General features: G+C 46.3%; 1 protein-coding gene across 2 annotated transcripts in view; it reads left to right on the forward strand.

The window, feature by feature from the left end:
• Positions 1–6488: 6488 nt before the first annotated feature.
• The window catches only part of TMC3 (transmembrane channel like 3), a 269260-nt gene continuing 251755 nt past the window's right edge, over positions 6489–23993 (forward strand). The window contains exons 1-2 of one of the 2 annotated variants that reach the window (XM_074318274.1): positions 6489–6612; positions 16305–16398. The gene's annotated coding sequence lies outside the window, so the exon portion shown is untranslated. Of the gene's footprint in view, positions 6613–14213; positions 14246–16304; positions 16399–23993 lie in introns of those variants that run through there. The other variant, XM_074318275.1, reaches the window with a different exon arrangement.

Raw genomic sequence — 23993 nt, forward strand, 5'->3', positions numbered from 1 at the left:
CGCCGCTTCTTGCTCTCCCCACTGGTCAGTACTCATTTGCCTGGCGGGGGTCAGTCTGAAATGGGGGCAGGTGAATGTGCTTCGAGAAAAGCAGTTTTATGTCTCATAGATTTGCAGAGTGCTGGCTGTGCGGCTGACAGGACGAGAAACAGCTTTTTTATAACTAGTTCTGGTGAGATCCTTAACAAAAATATTCTTCCTCGCGTTTCAATATAAATCCTGCTCTAGACAGCTATCCCTCACCAAGAGTTACATGTTCTTTCTGTACAGCCCCGATTTAGCTTAGAAAAATCTTATAATTATCCATAAAAGTAAAACCCCATCTTGATGGTCCTCTGAGGCGATTATTTCGAAATTCTGTTACCCATAATAATTAGATAACAGCACCGACAGAACAATAATCGCCAGCACTTACTTGAAGAGGAAGGTAAACGAGACAGGGTGCTTGTACTCAACGGATCACAGTCTGTTTTGGAAATCTGGTTCCAATTAAATTTAATTACCAGCGCCTCTTAATGTCACACTTTAGTCTACTTTGAGGAAATACTAAGTTTTTATCCTGTTTATTTTGTAATTCAGGGAGGCCTGCTAATAAGTAAAGCAAGCCATTCTCAGTTCCTCATTCTGCTATTAAGTAGCAATTAACTTCCAATTTTCTTTCTTTCTCTCTTTAATCTCCCAGCTCATTCTAATTCTGGGTAAAATGGCAGCTTTCTCACATATATATCTATATATATGGAATTACTATCTCCATGCCCCCCCCCCCAGCCTCCATCCCATTTTGATTGACGATCAAAAAGGCTATAAACTAGGGGAAAGTCGACCTCAGGGCAGAGGCCACCACAGGCTATATATACTTGGAGGAATTTCTGGCCAGCCCGGTACAGAGAGGACCCTAGCTTCTCTTCCAGAGAAGCAGGGGGGCGGCAAAGAATACAAGGAAACATCCTGGTTTGGAAAGAGGAAGGATGGGCCATGGGACAGAGCAGAATGCCACCCTTGGAAGCCCTTTTCCCACTGAATGCCGGCAGCGAGAGCAGCTGAGTGGCATATGGGCTTCACCAAGCAGCCCTGGGTGGAGCCAGAGAGCAGCGCCTCCGGAAGGGAGGCTGGGACCCCCGACCAGGGTTAGACTATAGACTCCAGAGTGCAGGGCCAGTTCCTCTCATCACCACATCATCCGTGCCTGCTGCAGAATAGGTCCGCAGGAGATATTTGTGGACGGACTGTGAGGCCACTGCATTTGTAGCGGGAGTTTATTTCAGCCAGCCTCCTGCAATCTGCACTGCATTTTTTCTAGGCCTGTTGCATTACTGTCGTATTGGGATAGCCCCTATTTTCCCTGCAGGGTTGAAGCTACCGTTCCCTGAACCTCATTTCTTCCAGCCAATCAGTGATCTAAGCTTCTGAGGGCACAGCTCCATCAAAAGAACAGGGTGCTCTATTGTCACCTGTCATCCCGGATCACTGATGAGAGTCTGATGTTTAATGCTTATTTCTTGTTAAGTGAACCTGCTTTTCTTTCTGTACAGTCTAGCAGTTTTAAGAATGTCTGCTTCGTTCTTGATGTTCTGAAACTTGGCAGTGATGTGTCTAACAGTTGTGTTTCAGTCATCCTGCCCCAGCACTTGGTGGGGCCTTTTCGTTGGAAGGTCACTGTTTACCTTTAGCGGGGGGGATTTCCTTTCGTTTTTTAAATAGGATTCTGCCTGTTCTAATGTATCTTTCTGGAATTTGTGTTTTAATTGTTTGATCGTCTAGATTTGATGCATGCTTCTAGTAGAGTTTCTCGTTTTCATCTTCCCACCCTTCTATTGAAAATGTAAAAACAGATGTTGGCAGTCATATATGTTTAATATTCTAAAGCCTGCTCTTCTTTATGGATGGTCGCTCTTTGTCACCCCATCGGGCCTCTTGAGGGGCAGGTTGTAATGGCAGGAATATATGAACTTGTCCCTGAGGAAGAAAAAGAGAAGAGGCCCAGGGAGGAGACCCCAGAGTGACTGGTCAGCACAGAGCATGGCTTCCACTGTGTACCGCCCCCCACCCCCCCAGGAGGCCATTCTGGAGAACGTAGGCACGGGGGAAAGGGCAGCTTCAGCTGCTGAGTCTTCTTCAAGGAGGAGTTGGAGTCAAGACTCTCTCAGAACGGAGCTCAAATAGAGGGGGGAAAATGGAGATGTGGTAGCATCATATGTCAGCCAAGCTGAGAAAACTAGATGCCAAGAAAGACGTGTGTAAAAAGGAAGTAGGCCAGGCAGGGCCAGCATTACTGAGGCAAAGCCATGAGGCAGCCAGGTGACCTCGGCTGAAGGGCGATGCCTGGGGAGACCTCGCCCAGGCGCTTCCGTGGGAGCTAGCAAGTAACAGGGAGTGGGTTTGCTCCATTCAGTGACATTTAGGACATTTCATTGCACCGTACTCACCACCCACTCCGAGGGCAGCAGTAGGATGGGGCCCACCCAGGAGAAGGCACAGGGGAAACACAGGCCAGCCGGCCTCGGAGACCAGGACAGTCTCAGAGACACACCCGCCCTGGAGAAGCGAGCGGAGCAGAACCTCACGTGCATGTTGAAATCCTCAGGAGGTGGAGGGATCCCTGCTGCAAACAGAGGCATGGGTTCCAGCGGGCAGTGGGGCGGGAGGAGGCGTCAGGGAAGGAGTCTGTTTGGGGGGAGGTGATGGCGCACGTTTGGAAGAGAAAGAAAGGGGTTTGCAGAGCAGCTGAAGTGGGATGCAGAAGCGTGCAAGTTACTGCTGCTGCAACAAATGGCACAGACAGTGGCTGAAAACAACAACAAATTATTATCTTATCATTGTGGAGGTCAAAAGTCTGCAGATGGGTCTTCTGGGCCCGAAATCAAGGTGTGGGCAGGACCCTGCTCTTTTGGGAGGGGCTGCCGAGGAGGGTGCAGGATGGTGCAGCAGACGTGGGTGGAGGTGGCTGTGGTTCAACCTTCCTATTTCTCCAGCTATTTGAGCACTGCCTACCTGCCTCTGCGGGGGAGGGTCCTGGGAACTGAGGTCCCTGCGGTGCTTTGGACAGGGGAGCCAGGAAACTGGGAGAGACCAGGGAAGGAGACTCCTTGAGTGTCAGGGACAACCAGGACGGTGGCCTCTGGGGTTGTGTCCGGCTTAGCGGGCAGGAGAGGAGACTCAGGCCGCTGCTGTAGTGAGAAGCCACAGGCTCCAGAGTGGCCCTGAGGAACCACGGTCAGGACCGTCTTTCTGGTAGATGACATGTGAGGGGACTCAGAAAAGACACATGGCTACACCAAAGAACGGATGAATAGGAGTTCTAGAACTCAATATTTGTCAGTCTGAGGCCAACTTTTTTTAAGAATGAGAGTTGTAGACTCTGGGTGTGGCAGGAAAGAGGAGGAAGGAAGAGTGGGAGCCTTGGAGAGGCGTCCGTGATGGCTGGAAGGAGACGAAAGAGCCTGGAATTGCACGGGTGGGTGGACAAGAGTTGTCTTGGGGACTCTGACAGGGGCATTGGGCCAAATCATAAAATATATGGATTTTTTCCCTATAAGATCATACCATTCATGAATGTGCTCCCCTTTTTCTCTTGAAATAAGGGTAGCAAACAGGGGTGTGTATTTCCTAGTAGAGGCTATTCCCAGAAGAGCTGGTGTCGTGCATCTGTTGTAAGGATTCTTGTTAAAACGGCATCTACCCCCCAGCCTCGCCCATGGGCTTGCTGCATCGCTGCAGATTTAGTAAGTGCAGAACAATTACTTTTGGTAATTCATTGAGTGTTTCAGGGCCCATAAATTATCCTTTTAAAGGGGTGAAAAGTTTGACATGCCGAATGAAGCATCTGTCTTTCCAGTCATCTGGAGGTTTGGACAGCAGGCACGAGATGGCAGACATTTGTAGCTGAACATGAAGGAAATAATCACAGTATTTCCAACTTTTTTTTGAATGTGTTATTCTGTTTCTGTTTTTTTTGTTGTTTTGTTTTGTTTTGTTTTGTTTTTCTTTTTTTTTCTTTCTTTTTTTTCTCACTCACTCCCTATCTTCATATTCTTACTGGTAGGATCTCTCCTCTGCTGTCAGCTGTAAAGCATTGAATAACGGGTTGACCAAGGGGTTCAGAGCTTGTCCGCTTCCGGTTCCTTCCAGGTGGATGACTTCCAGCAATCACCCAACTTCTTGAACTTCAGCTTTTTAGTTAGTAAAGTGAGGATAATAACACTTGATCTTTCCTACTGCTCTCATTCATTGTTTTGAGGAATGAGATACTCTTTGCAAGCTGACTTTCACACCGCTAACATTTTACGTTGCAGAGCAGCTAAGAGTATGGGGAAGGGGTGGCAGGAATAGCAAGGATGACCCAGGATTGAGAGCTGGAGGCTGTGTCAGGAGGCAGCCGGCATGAAGGTCATGTGAAGACGTGGGGGCTTCAGAGGGTTTTAAGTAGGAAACTGCTTTTGTCCAATTTCGATTTTAAGTACACGACTTTCAAGTCTGTGGAGGGTGAATTTCAGGAGGACGGGTTGAGAGGCAGAGAGGCCAGAGGTTATTACCATAAAGATAAGGAGTGTGAGAACTAGGACAGTGGAAGGTAGTTGGAATGGACTGCAGAGGCAAAATAAACTCAGGAGGTAAAGTCAAGGGCACCTGGCGACTGGCTGACCGGTGGGAGGGAGGGAGAAGGCGGGGGCCAGTGAAGGAACACTCGGGTTTCCGGCATGGCTGTTGAGGTACCATGAGACCCCATTTTCTGACAGTAACAAAAATTAAATTCAAATATCAAGGTCAAAAGATAACAGAAAAAAATCTCATCCATTTGGAAATTAAAAGCACTTGTAAATAATTCAGAAGTCAAAGAGGACATCATAATGAAACTCAAATGTATTTGAACAATAACGATGAAATATCAGAACTTGGCTTACAGCTAAATTCGGTAGAGGGAAATTTCAAGCCTTGAATGCTTATACAAGAAAAGAAGAAAGGCTTAAAATGAATGACCTAAGTAATTCTAAGTATATTATAAAAATGAAAACAAAATAACCCCTCCCAAAGAAAATACAAGAAAGATAAAAATGATTTAACTAGAAGATGAAGGACAACTGAGAAAATAAACAAAGTCAAAATTTGTTGTTTGAAAAGATTAATAATATTGATAAACCTTTGGCAATATTGATCAAGAAAATTAAAAAGCTGAGATAAGCAATATTAGAAAGAAAAAGGCCACATGACAAAAATACTGCAGAGATCAAAATATAATGAGATACCCAAATATATGGTGATGGAAGGAGAACTGACCCTGGGTGAACACTCAATGTGATATATAGAAGATGTATTACAGAATTGTACACCTGAAACCTATGTAACTTTACTAACCACTGTCACCCCAATAAACTTTAATTTTATACATATATGTATACATACATATATATGTGATGAGATACCATTATGAATAACTTTGTGTCCTGATTTTTAAAACTTTGGTAAAAGGAACAGATTCCTAGAAAAATACAACTTACCGAAACTGAGTCAACAAAAATGGAAAACATAAATTATCCTGTAACCATGAAGGAAAGGAATCAGCAGTTTAAAACTTTCCTCAAAAGAAATATTTAAGTCTAGAGTCTTTATAGGTGGGTTCTTACAAACAATTAAGGGACCTATAGTTCTGGTCTCACACAAACTATTCCATAAAATGGGAAAAAATGGAATTTCCTCCCACTCATTTAATAAAGCAAGGATAACATTGATATCGAAACCAGACAAAGACGGTAAGAAAAACGAAAACTTCAGGAGTGTTTCAAACATGAACTAATGAACAAAAAATTAGGAAGCTGAATCCAGCAATGTGTGGAAGTAACAATACATCATGACCAAAGTGGGTTATTCCCAGGAATGTAAGAATAGTTTAACATCAGCAAATCTATTCAGTGTTCTGCTACATTCACTGATTAAAGCAGAAAACCCTATGGTCATTTCAATAGACGCAGGAAAAAACAAGTAAAAAATTGCACGTTCATTCATGGTAAACTTTTAACAAAGGAGGAAGAGAAGGGAACTTCCTTAACCCCTTTAAGATGATCTGTGAAGACCTACTGCAAAGACAAAGAATTCCTGCCCTCCTAGGGTTCACAGTCAGGGGGAGATAGAAGCAAACAGTTACAGCTCTGAATCCCACAGTCATTGCTAAGTCCTCTTCCCAGAGAAGAAAATAAGAGTCAGGTCAATTAAATGTCACGACACTGACACTGAAATTCGTTTTATACCATAAAAATGTTCCAACATTCCCTTGTCTAGGACCTAACAGTGCAATCTTCCTGCTCTTGGTGCACATTTTGTCTGTAATTATAAAAGGCTTTGCTGAACATCAAGCTGCACTGTGCCACTTACCTAGTCTATGTGACATTTGGACTCAGATTAAAAACAAAAATTCTGGGGACATTTTGACATGATTTTAAAACTGTAATAACTTTTTCTTTATTAATATTGCATATCGTATTTACAGAGGACTCAGCACATCCACAGCCTTAGCCCTCCCTGTACCTTAAGGATATTGGCGGCTCAAGGGTGGGGAGAGAAACGGAGGAAAGGTGAAGAACGGGCTGAAAGGATATTAAAGCATAAAAGGGGAATAAGGTAAGAATGTCCACCGTGACCTTCATTCAGTAATAAAAAAGAACTTAGCAGTTCAATGTTCTTTTGCTTAAGAATCAGCTGATAAGTACAAATGTCAAACTCTCCACTCTGATTCCTGAGTTTCACTTCATTCTTGGGTACTGTACCCTCAGAAAATTGAGTGTGGCTTGGGATGGGGGAGGGGTCTCTTGCTTACCTTACTTGATTAAAAAAAACGCTTCAAGTTTTGAATGCCCTTTTAAAATGTTCATGTTTGCATTTGGTCATTTTATTGTAGTTTTTCAAAAGTATCAGCCCCCAGTTAAGTTGGGGAGGAAGGTTCTTCACCACAGATAGTTTTAGGAAACACTAAAATAGAGTCCATTAAAATCAAGAAATGCTATTCACAAAAAGGCACTAGAGAAAAATGAAAAGACAAACTACACAATGGAAGAAAATGTTTGCCACACACACAACTGACAAAGACCTAGTATCTAAAATGTATAAAGAACTCATTCAAATCAATTAGAAAAATAGGCAAAAACTTGAAGAGGCACTTCATAGAGAAAGAAATCCTAATGTCCAATAAACATATTAAAAGGCCTCCACCTCATTAGTCATCAGGGAAATGAAAATTAAAACCACAATGAAAACCACACACACAGTCACCAGATTGGCAGAAACGGAAAAGCCCCACTAGCCTGAATGTCGGTGGCGATACTGTGCGTTAACTCTCAAACATTCATTGCACATGAGAGTGGAAATTGGTTAAGTTACTGTGGGAAACCCATTTGCAGTATCTACCGCAGGTGAACCCCAGCAGTTCCTGGGAACCCAACAGAAATGTGTGACATAATAAATGACATCTACAAACCTACTGACAGAATCATTATTAGTAATCGCCCCAAATGGAAACAACCCGAAAGTATAAATAAATTGTGATATTAGTCACGTGTGGAGCCGTGGACAGTGTGTGTTCTCAAAGCGTCAGCATCAGCGTCCCCTGATGCTGTCAGGTCCCACTTTAGACCTGGGGACTCGGGAGGTGAGACCAGGGCTGTTGCAACGAGACCTTCACATGATTCTAATGCACATTAAAGACTGAGGACCATTGGTCTTCAGTGACAAAAAGGAATGTGTTGTAGTTTGGGCAGCACCGTGAACGAGCGTCGGACGTGTCCTGCTGTCCTGGGGTCTTTCACGTTTCTCCTAAGGACTCGCCAGGGTGTTTCAGCTGGCTCTCAGCCAGGTAGTCAGCCCCACCTGAGGCCCAGGTGTCACGGTGGGAATGCTCAGTAAGCTGAAAACGTCTCCCTTCCTTACCACGCTCAGAACCAAAGCAAAGCAAACCACAGGTCGTGGTGTAGATTCCCCTTTGGAATGGTGACCCATATGTTTCCATTCTGCAGCGTGGCCTCCGGAATTCAGCATCCATTGGAGAAAAATGACTTCAAATGAGTCTGATTCTTTGCTCCGTCATGCCTGACAGGGCTCACCGTTGAAACCCCCACTTTTGGATTCACTTTCTGTCCTCAATTCTCAGGCTCCTCACCCTGGATTCCCTCTTCTAGATTCCTGGACGCCCTCTCCTCTAGCCCTGTCAAGTCTATTTCTCCTCTTTTTCTTTCCCTTCCAATTCGGATCATGTAGACACCTAAACTCACACACGTCACGCCTTAGGAGGTGGGGAAACGGGAAATGTTCAGTAGACAAAGCCAGAAGCCTTCAGCTGGCGTGGGGCTCGAGTGCTGCTTTTCTTCATGCAACACACCTTCCACCCACACTCCTGCCGCTGGCCACCGTGTCCCCGGTCACCCCGCACGTCCACCTCACATCCACCTGCTGCCCGTCCACTTACCCGCGCCCCATCTCTGTCTCACCTGCATGGTTTCCGCAGGCCCTTGCCAGGTTCCCGCCCGTCTGGTGGAGCCTCTGTTCAGGGGACAGGACAGTCCCCAACTTAATCTGCTCATAGTACATGACAGTTCTGCCGCAAAGTCTTCAGTCACTGCCCTTTAGTCTCAAGGTCAAGTCCAACGTCTCAGAATGACATTCGGTTTCTTCTGGGACCTGGGCCCAGTCTATCCCCTTAACCTCGCATCAAACAATTTCCTGAATCTCTTTGCCTCTTTGCTTCCCGCTGGAACGCCCCCCGTCCCTCCCTCCTTCCCTCCCTCCCTGCTGTGTGTCCTTGGCCTGCTGTTACTGTCCATTCCTCTTGGGAAGCTCCTATTGGGCCTTCCAGGCTCAGTTCAAAATATCACTTTTTCCATGAAGCCCCCCCCCGGTCGGTATTTGCATTTTGCAGTTAGTCCAGTTTTTACTTTTTATTCTAATTTATTTGTCCCCCTAAGATGGGATAACACTAGGTTGGGACAACTTTCCGTGCTTCTGAATGCCTGACAAACGATCAACTTAGAACCATGATACCGTTCTCGCAAATCTGTCTATGTAATTAATTTTCTCTGAGATGCTCTAAAATTTAGACTTTTACTATGGTCCGTGGACTATTACTATTATAAAAATATTGAAGCAATTATTGTATGAATATGTATCCCAATTACCATATAATTATGTATTATAGTAGGAAAGCATCGTTCCTCTTCATCTTCAGTATATCGTGAATTAGAACAATTTGAGATATAATTTGACTTAAATTAAAAAAAGATGTGAATGTTTAAAGACCATTAACAAAAGCTAAACATTATTCTCATCCTTCGTGGTGTCGGAAAAGCTTTAATTGAAGCAGATTAGCAGGTGTGTCCTACCTGCCCCATCGCATGTTGATGTTGGATTAACTGCAAAATGCATCAGCGTGTTTCTAGTGTGTGATCTGAGGCTGTGGTACCAGACTCCAGAGAACAATCCAGAATTCATTACCATCACCCCTTCCACAGCACAGTATTTATGAAGCTTTGCCTTCGGCTTGGGGCCGTCTTGGCTGTTTCAGAATTTTGGTGAGCAGATTGAGTGATAAATTTAGGCTTCTGAAATCAGTCTGTGTCCCCTCAGTCACATGATGTCATCAGCAGCTGGTGTTGCCTTGGCAACTTTACAGAATAAAAGTGCTGCTTTGGGGAAAACTTTGGGTCATGTGACCTAGCTCTTTGGCTGGGGAAGATGACACAAAATTATTACTTACTTCTCCACCAAAACAAGCCCAGAACTCAAGAGAAAAACAAACCCAGAACTCAAAGTCCCATGTGAATGAATTAATAACCCGCCCTGCCATCACTGGAAAGCAAAGTTTGTTTGACTTTGTAATGTCAACATGCTCCACTCCCCGTGACACTTTGAGATCCGTCTCCTTTCCACAGTCCGTCCTGTGATCCAGGAAGGTGCATCTTTTCCACGGAGTTTGCGAATCTAGGAGAAGAGACAAAGCACATCGACCGAGGGCAGTGTGACTGTCAGCCTTTAGTCTATTGCGCTTTCTGGTGGCACATGCTCTGCTGAGTTCAGTTATTGCCACCAATTTGCTGTGTGATTTAGGGAGCAGAGATCCACCTCCTTGTTAAGCCCCCCACCACCACCACCCCCGCACCCTCCATCTACTGCACACAAGGAGCTTCCTGCCAAGAAGTCATGGTGCCATTTAGTAAGTAGGTAAATTCGTCCTCCATGCAACACAAATAGCCAACACTCAGTTAGATGTCTAATTTACATAGCTATCTAAAATGATGGAGTTACTCTGTGTTTAGTTTTTTGGGATTATAAGTACCAACTTTCAAAGACTAGATGAACAACAAAAATATGAAGAAACAGAATAAAAATTACGTAATTCTGTCATCCAGAGGCCCTCGCTATTAACTTTTAAATTTTTTTCTTCTATTTTTAAAGACCTTTCCATGTACACAAATTATAACGTATATTTTAATATAAACACACACACATAATTGTTTCTCATTCACATAAAAGCCATTTATTTCCCAATGGCATCCATACATTTATGTATCTCTATATTATATTTCCCCATCTTATATAACAAGCAATTTAAAATGGCTTAACCTTATTTTTAATGACTCTTATTCTTTTATTTAACCACTTCCATATTGTTTGGCTTTTTTACTATTGTGCTATTATAAGAAATACAGCAAAAATCTTTTAAGATAGAGTGTCAGAAGTGAGAATACAACATCGGAATTTGTATAAAAAGTCTTAAGGTTCTATACACATAGAGAATTTGCTTTCCTGGAAAAATTGTGTCATTTACTCCTTCATCAGTAATGGATGACAATCAGTTTTAAAACATTCTTGTCAGCGTGGCACCATCTCAGCTTTTAAAAAAGGCATTTAACACCTAGTGCCTAGACTTTGGGTTCTATCTAATACCATCCTCCAAATAAAGGAACGAGGGCCCGTGGAGAAGTGACTGTAGGTCTGGGGTAGAAAATATACAGAATGAGCCTGGAGCATATTGTAGGCCCAAAAGCAAGGAACTGTACAAAAAAGTAGGTGATGGGGACGTCAGAGGGTCGCAGGAATCAGAGACCAAAGCTGGAACAGTTTGAGCAACCAAATAGTGAATGTTTAGATTATAACTCAAAGTATAAAATCAATATCCAGGAGTCCATGCTGATTATCAGTAATGACTGACTAAATAAAGGCAGGAGAAGAGACAAATCTCCCATGCAGACGAATTCCAAATAGATGAATTATGTCGAAACTCTGCCCACAGGAACTCCTCACTCCTTAAGTGTGGCTGTGTTTAGTAACTTGCTTCCACAGATTATGGCAACGGGAAAAAGAGTAACGTGACACTAGAGAAAGCTGACAAACATGCCCTCAGCCAGGTGATCAAAGTGAACATGATAAGTTATGGTGATAGCGTGGAATAACTTTTGATTTTTATCAAATCACATTTCAGTATGTCTTTAAAAAATAAGAGATAGATTTTTGTTTGTGAGCTATTAGTACTATGAATTACATCAATAGATTTGCTAATATAGAAGCCATTCTTGATCTTTTATTTTAATGGCACCTTGGTTGATATTCATTGTTTAAATATGGCACTAAATCAGATTTTCCTTTTTTAAAATTAATTTGTAATTTCAAGGAAGCTTTATATGTAATTCTGGCCCATGTAATTTCTGCTGTTTGAAATTTATTAAACTTAGTTTACTGGCCAATTATACGTTCATTTTTGTTTTATAAATTTTAGATGTAGTCTAAATATCAAGTTCTTTTGTCCTTTTATACATTAATTTAACAATTGTACAATAAGTCCTCACTTAATGTTGTCAATAGGTTCCTGGAAATTGTGAGCGTAAGCAAAATGATGTTTAACAAAACCAATTTTACCCTAGGCTAATTGATATTAACAAAAGATAATTCCCTAAAGCATATTTTTGGTAACAAAAACATCACCAAATGCTAAATAAAAACCCCAAACACAGTGTTAAACATTGAAATCAATGTGACCTATACATACATTTAGGAAAGATGACTAAAAACAAGATCATGATTTTCCAACCTGCTTGTTCCAGGTTAGGGTCACAGGGGGCAATGGGCCCTCTCCCGGCAGCTCAAGGCACCAGGTGGGAACCTACAGGAAGGGACATCCGTCCAGCGCAGGGCCGCTCACACCCACTCACACTCACTCAGATGGGAACAATGGACGCAGACCATTCACCTAACTGCACATCTGTGGGGTGTGGGAGGAAACTAGAGACCCAGCAGAAAACCCTCACAGGCACACTTCACACAGACAGTGGCCCTGCCAGGAATTGATTTTTTTTTTTTTCTCATCAACACTGATACGAAATGACGTAGAATGAAATGACGTTATTTGAGACCCGCTGAATTCATATTTCTATATCCTTATGAAGTTTTTGCCTTCCTAATCTATCAAACCTGAGACTTGCTTCTCATTCATTTCTATTGGTGAAATGGTACTGGTATTCAGGTCTGGTTTTACTTTGTACGTTTCTATAGGTGAGTGGATGCACAGCTGTTAAACCCAGAAATATTCGTCATGGTTACTTTTTCATTGTAAACTGTGTTCTTTATCAAGATAAGATAAGGATCTTCATACTCAATACTTTTTTATTTTCTTGAACTTCATTTTGTGTAAATTGATACTTGGCTTTATTTGTTTTGGCTTGATCTACTTTTGCCTGTCCGTTCAGTTAATCTTATCCAGTGTATTTTAGGCATGCTTTTTATAAACAGCACGTTTAAATCCCTAATCGAGGGTCTTTTCCATTTAAAAAATGAGTTTGGCCCAATTTCAGCCATTGTAATTTATAATATCTGGCCTTACTTTTATGCTCTGTTTTTAAGCTTTTCTTTTTTTCCTTATTAAATGGCTTCATTGTTATCTTTTATATCATTTGAAAAAAGTATATATGTCTATGGAACTATAATTTTTATTTCTGATTACATTTAATTTTTTAAAAAGCTTTTAACCCGTATTTCAACAATCATCAGACCCAAGAATGAAGTCATATTATTTGATTTCAGAAACAGAAATTTAAAAACTTTATTCTAGTCCCGCTTCTTAATCTTTGTTTCTATTATCTGAAATTTTAGCTCTTGATTTATATTAAATTATTGCTTTTTATATACTATTTCCTCTGCAAGGGTAATTTTTGTTACGTGGCTTTCTTCCTATGATCGGAGGTATGGTGGTTCATCTTGTCTCACTTTAAGTGGCTTCAGGGGTCACTGCATTTCTTTTATAACAAAGCCGTCCCGTTTCTTGGCTTTGAATGTTGCCCATTTCTTAGTCAGTTGGGAAATACCTTTGAGGTTGTATTCAGGACGGTATCTTCCTGAGACCTCACACAGCTCAGATGGTTTCCTGTTGCCTGGAGATCTGACCAGGACAGTTCTTGGGTCACTAGCTTTATGCTTAAAACCCTGTGGCTATGAATCCATCGACTGGTGGCGTTTCAAGGGGCAGAGAAGACTGACATAAGCTTTCCTCCCTCTGCATATGTAGCTGTCATTTTCTTTACTCCTGTCGTTTGAAGAACTTTCTGTGAGACACTCACGTGCCGCACGGGACGGGGACACATTGTGGGAAGCGCGTTGTGGGCGCCCTTGTGGCGGTGGGAGCGCCAGCCTGCGCGGCACACACGGGCCTACGAGGCGCTGTCCTTTCGTGTGCGGCGTTGCACAGGACGGGCAGCAAGGTCGGTCTGTTCGCACCAGTGTGGCCCAGACACCTGAGTAATCGCCCGCGAGCCCTGACGGTGGCTTTTCTTTCTGAACCGCAAGTGCCTGACTTAAGCTTTGACTGGGCACCTCTGTCCAACAGAGGCCATTTTTAGCTCAAACACACACCTTGGCAGCACCAGGTGCAGCTAAAGAGCCGGGACACCGCCTGTGTTTTAGCTCTTGGTTACTTTGGTAGCGGACCACTGGCCCACTTGGTTTTCCTCTTCCTGAGCTTTCAATTCCCGCTCATCTGTCTTACATTCACAAACTGACAGCAGAGCCTGAGAGGCCAAGGCCCCGTGCGTGCGTGCGTGCGTGCGTGCGTGCGTGCATGCCTGGGTGCGTGCGTGCGTGCGTGCGTGCGTGCGTGCGTGCGTGCATGCCTGGGTGCGTGCGTGCGTGCGTGCGTGGGCACGTACGGCGTAGGAAGCTCGCCCTCACTCTCTGCCCTCGCGCTGCCCTCTGCCTCGCCCGCCGTGTGTGCTCCGGGCCTGTGAGTAAGAACTTTTTTTCTTCCTTGTTTCTTAACGGTTATGGCCGAAGGGCATGTTGCAGCCATCGTCAGCAGCCCGGTCGCTGTGGTGTGGAATGGGGAGGTGTTTGTGGGTGGTCTCCCCGGGCGGTGGCTCACTGCCCCTGGGGGTCTCCGTCCGTGGGCTGAGGTGGCACGACGTGGCTCAAGTAGCGCGACGTGGGCGCCTTGCGAGGACCTCGGGCCGCCTCACCGGCCTTGGGAATCTCCCGCGCCGTCGCCTGCGGGACCGCCGTCGTCCGTGTGCTGCGCCGCTGGCTGCGCCGGTGTCCCGTGTTGCGGCCGCCACATTTGCTGGAGAGTCTGCGTCGGGTAGTGTCATGACACAGGCCTTCACAGATGTAACGTTCTGGTCGCACAGGTGAGTCCTGGACACGGCAGCCCGGTGGGAACACCGTCAGGTAGAGGCGGCCGCCGCTGCAGGGCGTGTGTCCTGCGCAGGGGGCGCCTCCGCAGGGACGCGCTGAGGTGCAGGCTTCACTGCGTTGGTGTTTGGCGCTCGCTCCTGACACTCGTGGGCGACGAGGCACGTGGCCTCAGCAGGTGTTGAGTTGATGGCCGCAAGGGGACGGCCTGCGGCAGCCAGTCCGAGGTGCTCGCACGCAAGGCAGCCGGCCAGGGCGCATTTCGGTGAAGGCAGAGGCAAACGCATAGACAAATACGTTCACGCTCCCGTGAAACTAGGACCTCGCGGCGTCCTGGACAGTCCGGCTGAAGAGCAGTTGCAGGGCTTCGTCTTGAAATACAGCGGGCGGCCGGGAAGAGGGACTGGAGAGCGGGGAAGGACGTGCAGGTCGCGCGGCGGCGGCGCCCCGTCGGCTGTGCACCCGCAGGCTTTGCCCGCGCCCCAGGGAAACGCGGCCACTACCCCGCCCCTCCTCCCGCCCTCCCCGGGCCAAGACCCCCGGTGATTTCCTGGATACACGCGCTTTGAAGCAGGTTTAAAGTTGTGCGTTGGGACTTAACCTTATATAGACGAGGGCTGCGTGTCTTTGCATCTGCAGCGTGGCTCCTCTCCCGCCGGCTCACCCCCCGACACGGGGACGCCGAGTGCGCCACCCGCGAGCACCGCCTCCCTCCCGCGCTGACAGTCCCAAGTCTGAGATACACCGCGAAGCCTCGGGGGAGGCCGAGTTCACGGCCGTCCCGCGTCAGAAGCTCAGCGTCACTGGGAGACACACTAGTCCCTCCCGCTGGAACCCCGCGTGCTCCGGGCCGACGTGCCAGGTCTGCGTGTCCTGACGGGGCACTTTCCCGTTCAGGAGTCATAGCTCCATCTTCAGTCATGGCCGCCAAGCCTTTCAGTGCCCTGCCGTCGCTTGTATTAGCAGCGAAGCGGACGCGTGTGTTCACACTCAGGAAATGGACCAGGTGTCTGGCGGTCTGGGTCTTCCTCCCCGTCCTGCACCCGCTTACCGTGGTCAGACTCAGCACAGGTGTGAAGCTCTTCTTCCCCTTCCGAGGTGACTTCTGGGAAGCGCACAAATAGAATTCAGTGATTACAAAATGAAGGTGAAGCTCAGTCTGCAGTGCTGGTAGTTTATTAACTTTTTATTTAAAAAGAAAATGTGTGTGGATGGTGGGCACGTAGACGATACGGTGCAGCCACGAACTGCAGTGCACACGATGATTTTACTCAGCAGCGTTTATGATAAAGAGAGATTAATAATTCTAATAGTGAAATAGCCCTGGCTTCTTTTATGTTCCTTTAATGTCTAGAGAGCAGTAAGAGACCACTGTGAATAAAAGGCACAGAACATTTAAATCACTATTTTTCAATGCAGCAAAATACTAGCATCTGATGTAAAAACACCACCAAATGAAATTTAAAAGCCATACTTATTTCTTATATGAATTTTCTAATTTTAAACCTCCTTTTTGTATCTCATATGAAATCTTGTGTGTGAAGAATTCGGATTCTATAATTGAAATAAACTGAAACTCATTAATAAGCAAGTGAGGCTTCTTAGAGGTGAAGACAGCATTGTGTCTTCAACTGTTTTTCTCTTATTATTAATAGCATTTGAAGACTCTAAGAAAGCAGAGAGAATCTTCAGGGTCACATGGCTGACGGGTGCCGACGCTGTGACTGGAAGCGCGTTGCCAGACATCAGGTTAGTGTTCCTTGGACCGTCTCCTGCTTTCTCCAGCTCTGCTTAGTGCTGTCATGAGCCTGGCAGCTGGCCTCTTTTTGGCTTTATAGGAATCACTTGACTTCTGGTGCTAAACACCCACGCAACATACTGAAGGCATGGCTGGCTAAGTGTGCAAAAAAGGGAAAAAAATATCTTTTAGATAAATGTGCAGAACAAAAACAGGCAAGTAGGTTGGGCTTCTGATTGTCCTTCATTCAGTCATCCATCCATCCATCCATCCATCCATCATCCATCCATCTATCCATCCTCCAACCATCTATCTATCCATCCATCATCCATCTGTCCATTCATCCATCCATCCATCATCCATTCGTCCATTCACCCATTCACCCACTTACTCACCCGTTGAACAGGCATCAGTGAATGCCAGTTATTTGCCAGGCTTTGTGCTGGTTAAAGCATGATGTAGTGGTGAACAAAATAGACATGGTTGGTCCCTGCAAGGAACGTACCAACCAGCAAGGGATACAAACATTAAACGAATAGTGAAACAAATGCCCGAGTGAGATTAGTGCTGTGAAGAAAAGAACACAGCATTTGGGGAGACAGGGAGGATGACCCTGAGAAGAGTTGTAGGCTGTCAGTAGGAATTTGGTTTTTATCCTGAAAGCAAAGCGAAGATATTAAAAGGCTGAAGTGGACAGACTCACATTCTGAGTGTCATTTTGGCTGCAGTGTGGGGAATGTGTTAGAAATGAATAAGGGGATATAGGAAAATGGATAGGTCGTTACGGGCATATCTTCAAGAAATGATGGGTGGTAAAAAAGGGAGCCGTGTTAGAGGGAGAGAGCAGAGAGTATAAACATCTATTTAGAAGCAAAAAATGGACAAAACTTGGTGATGAGTTGTTACTAGGAGGTCACCTGGGTGGGGATGTCAGCGATTTCCTCCTGGTCTCTGGCTTGATACCTGTGTAGGTAGTGGATCCACCGCTTCCTGACAAAGGGAAATAACCTAACTTCTCAGTTCTTTAGTTTCTTTATTCGTAAAGCAGTCTAGTAGTCTAAGAACCCTTAGAATTCTTGTGCAAAGCAAGGCGTAGAAGTCCCTTACGTGTGCAGCACAGTGCTGGGGGTATGGTGGGCAGAGTGTGTGTTTGTGCTCCTCCTTACTATTTTTGATATTTACGGAGACGGGGGACACTGAGGAGAACCAAGGTTGAAGGGTAGACGACGTGGAGTGTGGACCCGCTGAGTATGAGCTGTCTGGGAGAATGCCCACTGGAGACGGCAAGTGTGCGGCTAGAGAAGGCTCTCTGAGATCCGAGAGTTGCTTTGACGTCTGCGATGGTGAAGTCTTGTGCACAGATGAGACTGCTCGGGGCAGGGTGTGGGGTCATAAGTCCTTGTGGAAAACTGAAGTGGGTACATAGAGGAATGGAAACTTGCAAAGAGGTAAGGGGGGCACCCCCAGGGATTGGGGCAACTGTGGGAGTCAGGGTGACGGCACAGAAGCCAAGGCGCCGTCTCAGATGGGGGCGTGTCCGCAGCGCTCAGCCTGCTGCAAAGCCTTGTGAGGCCTCAGTAACGTCCATGCTGTCTGTTGGCATCAGGGCTTCAATGATGGGCTGGTGAGCACCTGGGGGCTTTGAGAGTGAAGGGGGAAGGGTACCTCATTCAGTCCAGCCCGAGTGATGCAAGATCATGGTCCCTGCTCAGTTCGCCCCAGTTGTTTTTAAAGGAAAGGTCTGTTCTTGTGTCTCACAGGTGCCATTGTCTTATAGGTGAAGAATTCTGACGAGTAGTTGTCTTTTTCTGGCCTAGGAGTAGAGGAGATTTTGAATAATAGTAACCAAAGGTTCTAGAACTGCGTGGTTTTGTTGGAATCCCCACTATTTCCTGACAAATTTGGGGAACCCCTAGGAGATACGTGCATGTCTTCTACGTGTGCATCTACCTTGCAACCCGTTCCTAATGTTGGTTGTGGGGCCCCAAGGATGAAAAGGCGCATTTTCCTTATGGCGGCGCGGTGCACACGCTTTTGCTCAGATACTATTTGCCTGGACATTGTGTCCTGAGAACTGTGGAACACCAGGGTTGAGGCTCTATTGGAGCCAGTGTGTTTTGTGTGTATAACTTGACTGTAATTGGGGCCCCACGTGCCCCATCTTTGTATAGTACCATCAGCTAAAAAGGAGAAGCCCCCCAGAATAATAGAATTGAAAACACTGCCAGTTTTTACTTAGTCTTTTGAAAAGTCTCCAAGGGGAAGATAGGGGGCGGGGGCGGGGGCATTCTTAATGCATAGCAACACTTCCTAAAACTCTTCCCATGTTGCCTCACTGAGTGTCCCCCACATGGACTGCAGCTGTTCCCATGAAACACTGCGCAGCCCAAAATTCTCCTGGACATCCTGTCTCTTTTCTTGCTCTCCTTGCTTTTATTTTCCCCCGAACAGCTAGCGCCCTGTTCAGTGCTCATACACTTTGTACTCAGCACCCCTCCAGCTGCCGTAAGCCCGTAGCTTATCTTCCATTTGAACTGCTTTTGTCTCAATAATCAACACTTCTCATTTCACACCCTAAGTTCTGACGAATGAAAGCTTTATCTTTGGTTATCTCTGCAAAGATATATGAAGTGAATTCCTGCATATGGGAACCTTCAACCTATTATTTCAAAGACCAGAACTCCTATGCTACCCACTGCAGCCTTGGGAATAGGTGTGGCAACCTCTCATTTTCAGGGAAGGATATTTGGGGTGAGGAAGGAATGAAAGAACAGAGGTTCTGTTTATGCCCTGCTGCGTCCATTATGGGCCACATGGGCCAGTAGCAAAACCTGGATTGGGCTCCCGAGTCTTGCTGGGTTATTTACAAGGTTGCCATAGGGATTGCAGGGAGGGAGAAAGGGAGTCATGACTGGGCCTGACTGGTACCAGCAGCTCGGAATTCTGCGTGAAACGCTGTGACGTCTGCCCTCCGGTTAACGTGGCTCCTGTGTTAGTCATTTGACAGACTCACGGTTCATTGACGTGTCTCCAGGTGCAAGTGGCCGTCCCGGGGGAACAACCCTGAGACTCTCCGCACCTTTCTGCCCTCTGGTGGGAGGCTCTAGAGACTCATCTGGACAGGGGCCACTGGTGAAAGCAAGTTTTTCCCTCTCCCCTGGCTCATCAGGGATCTAATTCCCCAATCTACATCTTCTGTTCAGGAAAAGCCAGGTCCAAGACATACCAGATTTATTATCACTTGACCACGCACTGTCCTGAGTACTTTACAAACGTGAGCTTCATTTGTGTTAAGATGACAAGGTAGGCACTGTTATCACCCACATTTTACTAATGGGAAAACCTGAGGCACAGAGAGGTGAAGTAGTTAGCCCGAGGTCACGCAGCTAGTACATGACTGAGCCAGCATTTGAACCCCGGGCACTCTTTCCAATGTATGCTGTTTACCCCTGCTTTCCAAGGCCTCTCACAGGAAAGCTTTCTTTACCATCACAGGAGACATAAACACGTGAGAGGAAGACTGATACAATGTGCGTAATGCAGGACATGTCTCATTGGGATGAAGTAAGGATCAGGTGCTGTCATCAGTGGAAAGCGCTTGGCATCCTCGGCATATTGTCGTTGCTCAGTAGTTACTGTGGTTGTGGACTTTAAAAACAGCCTCGTAAGGGTTAGTTGATTTGCTCAGGGTCACAGGAATAGTTGGTGATCAACTGGAATGAAAAGCCAGTTCCCCGATTGGTCTAGTGGATACATATACCATTCATTACTTCTCATCACAGGATGTTTAAATAAAGGCCTTCAGCCAAATGCCACTAAATCTCTAAGCGTGTTCCTCAAGTTGTAAGAACAAATTGCAGACCCCCCCCATGCCTGTAATTATGGTGGTCACCCACTGTAAACATACTGTTGGTTTTGTCCGTGCAAACAGCCAGCAGGGCACAGGCCCACATGGATTCTTTTCAAGATGTAAAGAATTTTCTGGAACTTCACGCTGCCGGAATGTCAGAAGAGTTAATGGCACATGTGGTTGTGCAACCGTTGTTGTATTTTTAGACAACCTTTAATTAAAACACTTTGTATGTCTCAGGGACCAAATCATATGTTGCCACTTGAAGGCTGTCAGAAGGGGAAAAAGTATACAAAGCTTCTAAAAGCGGCTTTGCTTATTTTTATCTGAGACGGAGTTAGGGAGCCTTTGCTGGGACAAAGCTCTCTCTTGCTACAAAATTACATGAATTTCATACACACAATAGTTTGACACATTGTTTAATTTGCTACAGTCAGTGCAGCCTGGGGACCAGCCCCAGGGCAGTGAGCTTAGCCCTGGCCCCCCAAAAGGCTCATGGCCCATAAGACCTTCCTGATAAGGCGATACAATTGCTTATTGGCTTGAGCACCCAAATAGAAGGTAATTTGCAAGACGGCGCTAATGCAGACTCGTAGGTTGCCTGAGTTGCAAGTGGTTTTAAGTATGTCCGATGGAATGGGTAGTTGACATGAGTGTTTGGATGTGTCCTGCCTGTCCTAAGAATTGGAGTCCTTCCCTTTTGGCCACGTGTTTCTGGTGCCTTGCTGTTAGGGGCGGCTTGCCCCTGCTTTCAGAATACCAAGTGACCCTTCTCCCCACTGAACTATAAAACGGGCAGGCTTCCTTCCCCAGCGGCCCAGGCCTGTCCTGCTGGTGCTCAGCCAGAGCCCTACAATACTTGCTCTTCGCCAGGGTTTATGAAGCAGCGAGGTAAAGGTGAAGTGAGGGAACCGCCGCTATGACTTTCTTGTCGTCCTTGCCGCCCCCCCCCCTCCCCGCAGATGGATGTGTGCCCTGTGTGCCCTGTAATTCAGGTGCCTGCCTGGCGCCTCACAGTGTACTGCGGGCATAAGTTCCCAGGACAAAATGTAATCCCACTGGAGAATGAAGAGTAACTATTGGCAACTCTTTGACAAGATGTAGTAACACTAAAATCAAGCAACAAAGGTCCTCAGACTGCTTTAATCTTTTTGCAAAATGTTTACATCAGGAAAAGTATTCTGGATTTCCCTGAGCTGGAAGGGAACTGAGCCAAGGGAGACCGGAATCGGGAGTAGAGCCTTCAGATGCCTGGTGAGGAACCTCAGGAGAGAGCGGGGCCTGGGAACGAGGAGCGCGTGGGGTACTCCTAGGCGCAGGAGTATCAGTTTTAGGCATGGGGGGGTCCATTCTCCTTGGGCCAGGCACTAAATCAGGAAGCCCCAATTGCATAACAAGAACAGATACCTGGCCCTGCCCCCTGGAGGTTAGGATTGGGTATGTCAGGGACGGGAGCCAGAATTTCCATGCTTGCAAAGCTGGGGGAATAATTCTGATGCAAAATTGGGACTAGGAACAACCATGACGTAAGAGCGTGGACACTGACAACAGGAGAGCAGCTGAGAGGCGCGGCCTAGGAACAGTTTCCAGAAGCACGTGGCCCTAGAGCTGGAGCCTCATGGACGCGGGGGCTGTGGGCATGTGGGGTGAGGGAAAGGCAAGGATTAGCCGTCTCATTAAGGACTCAATTTCCAGGTTCAGGAGTAGAGCTAGAAGTTGCTTCTTTCTCCTCTAAACCAGTGGGTTCCTAGAGAAAAGACGGACTGACTCCAAGCAACACAGTTTTCTCCGACAGTGTCAGTGTCTCCTGCCAAAAAAAGAAAAAAACAAACCCAAATAATTAAATAAAAAAGACATAAAGAGCAAAGGAAGTGTAGAAATTTAATCAGATGTCAGAGGAATGAAAAACTTCCATTATATATAGTTTAATAAAAATTATATACTGTTAGGATATCAATGTAAAAAGCGTCAAGCCAAAAACCTAGAGTTTTCCATTCACTCGCCTTTCTTAAAAAAAAAAAAAAGCCAGTGTGCTTGTATCAATATGATGTAGTTTTGATCTAAATTGTTTTTTGTTCTAAAGATGCTGAACATACATCATTTTCATGGGAGCGTCTGCACTTTCACAGTTTCAGTGGCTCACTGTGAAAGACAGCGAGAGAGAGCAAGAGGGAGAGAGAGAGGAAAGGAGAGGAGAAGGGGGCGGGAGGGGAGAGGAGAGGAATTAGAATTTAGACGTCCTTGGCGGTGTGACCTGGGGCTGTGATTCTGTGTGAGGGCCAATGGCAGTTTACTCCTTTCCTAATATAGGGTGTGTTCTCCTGGTCACCCGTTGGGGGCATGGAGTCCTGTTGCCTTCTGGCTCCCCCTCTCCCAGGGCTGTAGCTTTTCATGATCATGACATAAGGTGGGGTGTGGAGAAGCTCAGCCTCCTCACTTTGGATGACACTTGGCATTCATGCATCTGTCTCTTGGTCCTTGACCCAGAAGGCCATGAAAAATAGTTCCGTTTCCTGCAAGGGCAAAGGCCCGTGGGGCTGGATGCCTCACTGGATCCTGGGCTTCTCAGGTTTGGCCTGTGCATTTTGGGTGAAGTGCCTAAAGCTTAGTGGGGAGTGTTTCTATGAAGGGACTGGGGTGTCATCGTAAGCAGAAAGAAGAAAGGGCATTTGATATAATAATGGCTGTTATGGGTTGAATTGTTGCCCCCCAAAGATGTTGACGTCCTAACCCCCAGAACCTGTGAACGTAGCCTTATCTGGGTCTTAGCACATGATCACGTTAATTGTATTAAGGTCATGCCAGGGGCCCTGATCCCATCTGACTGCCCTCATAATAAGGGGAAATCGGGACACACACGCATAGCCGGGGGACGATGTGAAGACACGGGAATGCTATCCACAAGCCAGGAGTCTGAGCCACAGCTGGGAGCCAGGAAGACAGCTGGTGTCCCTCACAGCCCTTGGAAGGGACCATCCCTGCTGACACCTTGATATCAGACGTGTAGCCCCCAGAAAAGGCAGTGAATTTCTCCTGTGTAAGCCACCCGGTTAGTGGGACCCTGTGGTGGCAGCCCCGGGAAACTAACGCATGTTACAGTGAGAGCCAAAGGATGGTAGGGACGTTCTGGACGAATAAGGAGGAAAACACTCCAGTGAAGAGAAAGCGCTCAGGCCAGGCGGCACAGGTGGGAGAGCGCGTCTACACCATGGCTTTCGCACCGAGTGAGGGGTCCAGGAGGCTGGGGGACAGGCCTGGGACAGAGCGAGAGACTTGTCCCGACACTTGATTCTGAGGACAGTTGGAAGCGACTTAAGGATGTAAGTGAGGTGGGTGTGTAACACGATCACACGTAGAAAGTACGTGTTTGAAGGAGTTTTGCTACTGACCTGGAAGGAGGTGGGCAGACTGAAGTCAGGAACCGCTATCGAGGGACTCACTGCACATGTGCTCGTAGGTTCCTGGTGTCTGGGGGACGAGGTGAGCCCAGGGTCTTCCTGCTACGCCATCTTGAACTCCCTCTCCTTTATTATTGTGATGATGATTTATTACTATTATTTTGCTTCAGCCGGCTTAGATTTCTGAATCACAGGGCCAGTGAAAGGGTCCGTGATGAGTGAGTCCTCGGACTTAGGACCCTGGAAGTGTGTGCATTGTCCTGTTGGCCGCTCTTGTCGGCTGCAAGAGAAGACCCCTAACGGTTGGGAAAGGCTGCCATTAGCCCAGGGAAGGCTGATTGCAGGCATTTCATACGTA

Source organism: Rhinolophus sinicus, linkage group LG13 (assembly GCF_036562045.2).
Source record: "Rhinolophus sinicus isolate RSC01 linkage group LG13, ASM3656204v1, whole genome shotgun sequence".
Classification (NCBI taxonomy): domain Eukaryota; kingdom Metazoa; phylum Chordata; class Mammalia; order Chiroptera; family Rhinolophidae; genus Rhinolophus; species Rhinolophus sinicus.